Source organism: Dendrobates tinctorius, unplaced genomic scaffold (assembly GCF_039654945.1).
Source record: "Dendrobates tinctorius isolate UK_male_01 unplaced genomic scaffold, ASM3965494v1 ptg000016l, whole genome shotgun sequence".
NCBI classification, from domain to species: domain Eukaryota; kingdom Metazoa; phylum Chordata; class Amphibia; order Anura; family Dendrobatidae; genus Dendrobates; species Dendrobates tinctorius.
The window spans coordinates 64225583-64229763 of record NW_027361684.1 but is presented as its reverse complement, the minus strand read 5'-3'; the positions used below and the strand labels follow the sequence as shown (position 1 = coordinate 64229763).

The window sequence follows — 4181 nt, the reverse complement described above, 5'->3', positions numbered from 1 at the left end:
AATCTAAGATTACATTAAGACATGATGGCTAAAGGAGCGGTGTAAGTCTTCTTATTGGGGGTCCCCTGATGCCTCAAGTAACACAGGTAGTTGACTGAAAGTGAGTCCAGGCTTCCTGTTTGGGAGCCCTACATATACAGGCAACCCACCAGATGAAGACCCAACTTGTAGTCTCAATATTTAAAAAAAATAACTGTTACACACCACTAAAGTGGCATCAATTTCCACAGAGTAGAAACAGTATAATAGGTCTCTGACACACCTTCAACCACACTCAACCCACCAGATGGAGAGCCAGCTTGGAGTCTCCACATTTCAAAAAATAATTGTCATACACCACTAAAGTGGAATCAATTTTCACATAGTAGAAACAGTATAATAAGCCTGTGACACACCTTCCACCACAGGTAACCCATCAGATGGAGACCCAACTTGGAGTCTCCACATTTAACCCCTTCACGACATGCACAGTACGTGTACTGCACATGTCGTGTCTCTCTCTTTGATGTGGGCTCTAGCACTGAGACCACACCTTTTCCAGCATATGTCAACTGTTTTGAACAGCTGATATGTGCCCCTAACAGCCGCGGGTGGAATCGTGATCCACCCGCAGCTGTTATTCTGTTAAATGCCAATGTGTCAGGACTCTGAACATTTTTACCTTTTTGCATTACTGCCCTTTTCCAAGATGGTGTCCTTGGTCTCATGTGCATTGTGTCCTCCTGCTATAAAACTCCACCCCAGCCTTCAGTCTGTGCTTGAGTATTCTGCCTTGCATCCAGCTCCTGACCTCTGATTGCTCCCTGGCTATATACCGTCTCCTGTGAACCTGTGTGGTGATCCTGCTGCTCTGCTCTGAGTTCCTGCTGCATACTCCAGTTTCCAGAACTCTTCTTCCTCTGCTGCTCATGTTTCACTTCCATCTGCATTTGCTGGACATGTAAGCTGTTCCTGCTCTGCAAGAGCCTGAGACTATTTTCCTGGTCAAGCTAAGATAAGATTTGAACTGCCTTTTAAGCTTACCTATCTGTGTCTGGACTAAGACAAGGATTTATTCATGCCAAGTATCCTCAAGAAATAACTGTGCTTCATAGACCTTTTGCTTGATTGCATTTTCCTCTGAAGTTCCTATAGACTGCTAAGGCCTCTTTCACACATCAGGTTTTCGGCGTCAGGCGCGATCCGGCGCTTTTGACTAAAACCGGATCCGGCGAAATGCAATGCCGGATCCGGTTTCCCCCCCCATTGACTTGCATTAGAGCCGGATCGAGCCGGATGGCCATGCGTTTCATCCGATTTTCGCCGGATCCGGCAATGTGACGCGATCCGGCGTCTGGAAAAAACGGCTACTGTAACGTTTTTTGTCTCCGGCGAAAAAGCCGGACACGCCGGATCCGGCGTGTCCGGCTTTTTCATACAATGAAAGCCTATGAGCGCCGCAATGCGCCTGATCCGGCGACAGCCAGATCCGGCGGCCGGATCCGGTTTCTTTGGTCTGAGCATGCTCAGTAGCTCTGCCCACAGGACATATATAAAAACAAGACAATGGGACCCTCAGCCACACCCAACATGCCACCCAAGCCAAGAACCAGGAGCAGGAGAAGGCAGCAGACATCTGCAGCAGCAGCACCATCAGCACCACCCCAAATGGAGCAGCATGCTGAACAACGGGAGGGGAGTCCAGCAGCAGATGAGAGACGGTAATTATCAAATCCCCCATTCCTCCAAACTAGGGCTATGGAATATCAAGATATTCATTGGCCCTTTGTTTCTCTTTATTCAACAGCCGCCCAATAGATGCAGCAGCAGCAGCAGCAGCAATGGCAGCAGCAGAAACACCACCCACAGCCATGGAGTCTGGCCATGAGGAAGACAGCACATCTTCTGGGAGCCCTCCCTCGCATCGTCAGCGTTTGACGGTAAGTTTTTATTTCCAAAATCCATCATCTCTGTAATATATGTGTATTCATTGCCTTTTATTTCAAAACAGGAATCACAAGATGAAGAGGAGCTCCCTGAAGAAGAAGGAAGGGGTGGACAGACACTTGGAGTGGGCTCACAATTGGTAAGTTTTTTGCATCAAACGCAGAAACACAACATCACACTACACACAACACATAGAAAACAATGTTCTGCAGACCACACACAGCAAACAAATGCCTACATCCAAAGACATAACATTTTTTGTTTTCTTCTCTAGTCTTCCCAATCTGGTGCTCGGCCAAGAGGTCCTCGCAGTGCCTCCCAGGGTCGTCGGCGACAGCAACGCGGCGGTCACCAGCGTGTAAGTATAAATATTTTTGCTTTGTTTTTTTGCACTTTTTATTTCATTTCTTTTGTGGAGGCTAATTATGTTATTTTTGTCTTTTTCTTTAACAGCCTTCACAGCGTGCTCCCGACTCTGACGGTGAGGATGGAGGGATTGATGTGGACCGCCTCATCGATCTCGTCAGAGAAAGGGAGCCGCTCTGGAATATGGCTGACCGCCGCCACGCTGACCTGATCGTTACCCGACGACTCTGGGAGGAAATCTGTTCGCTCCTTGTGGACCGCTGGGAGGACCTCGAAGCTCGGGCCCAGATTAAAGAGCGTAAGTATATACAGTACCGGTTGCTTGATTTAAACCAGTGTTTCCCGAACTCCAGTCCTCGTGGTCCCCACGGATCATGTGTTCAGGATTTCTATTTACTTTGGAAATCCTGAAAACATGACCCCTGGGGACCATGAGGACTGGAGTTTGGGAAACACTGATGTTGTATACTAACCACTTTGTCCTTTCTCGTTTCAGGGGAGAGAATTGTGAAGCGGTGGCGGTCTGTGAGGGATCGTTTCAAGAAGGAGTTCAATAAAGAGATGCGGGCCCCGAGTGGATCTGGAGGACGCAGGAGCAAGTACAAGTACGCACGAGCCCTGTCGTTCCTCCGGGAGACAATGCTCACCAGAAGGTAAATATTACACACCACATGTGACAAAAAAATGTTTAGATGTAACTTTTTTTTTTCAGCCAGGGCCATACCATGTCACTATTTTAATGGGTTTTTTTTCTCTTTATTCCACAGCACGGTGAGCAGCACTCGGGAGCCTGCACGATTGGACCCTTCTGAGGCGATCCCTGAGGAGACCGGCACCGAGGGACACTTCGTCCGCCCCGATACATCTGCACCTTCCCAGCCTTCCCACACATTCGACCCATCTGTCCCATCCACCAGCACAGGAGCATCGTGGCCGCCTACATTACATGAAGATGCTGGTGAGGAGATCGCTTTCCCTTTACCCCACCCTTCTGCCACTGCCACCTCTAGTACACCTGCGGGTACTGGGCGGCAGCGGCAGAGGGGTCAGGAAAAGAGTTATGCGCAAGAGTTCTTGCATCTGAATGCATCTTTCCAGAACTGTCTAAAAGTCTTGTCAGAGCAAATCTCCGCAGGCTTTCAGCAGATCAACTCCAGCATTCTGGAGGTGAAGACACTTCTGCAAACCATGCATTCAGAAGCAAGATCTTCGCCAAACCACACCTTTTTCAGGTCTGTTGTGGAGCGCATGGCAACACTATCTCCTACCCAGCAGATGCATGTAATGCATTCGTGCCACGGTGCTCTACAGCAGGTTACCTCCCAACCTCCACCTCCCACCACTGTAGTTCCTCCACCTCCACCCCCTCCAGCCACTTTCCATCCTCCCCCTCCTATTACATCTGCACCCCCTCCAGCCACTTTCCATCCTCCCCCTCCTATTACATCTGCACCCCCTCCAGCCACTTTCCATCCTCCCCCTCCTATTACATACCAGCAACCTCCCCAGTACCAGCAACCTCCCCAGTACCAGCAACCTCCCCAGTACCAGACATCTCCCCACTTCCAGCAACCTGCCCCGTACCAAACTCCTTCCCCGTACCAAACTCCTTCCCCATACAACTTTCCATCAACATCATCTGCTCCTACAGTCCCTGCCCAACCCTCCACTCCACTGCCCACCACCTCTTCTGCCTCCCACATGTCCACCCATTCTGTAGCTTTTTCCACACCATCACCTCTAACTGTTCCTTCCCCACCACAATCCCAGTCCTCTCTCCACACTCCCAGTGTCGAAGTGTCCCGCAGCCCCTCCAGCAGTATTTCCACCCCACACTACACAGATTTATAATGTGTGTTTTTTAATAAAAATGGTCATTTGGTTTAAAA

The 4181-nt window shown here is 49.5% G+C and overlaps 1 long non-coding RNA gene across 1 annotated transcript; it reads left to right on the top strand.

The window, feature by feature from the left end:
- The first annotated feature begins 1817 nt into the window (after window positions 1-1817).
- Window positions 1818-2274, top strand: LOC141078228 (uncharacterized). The gene is made up of 3 exons (XR_012227725.1): window positions 1818-1919; window positions 1991-2065; window positions 2201-2274. It is a non-coding gene; the product is annotated as an uncharacterized lncRNA (long non-coding RNA).
- The last annotated feature ends 1907 nt before the right edge of the window (window positions 2275-4181 follow it).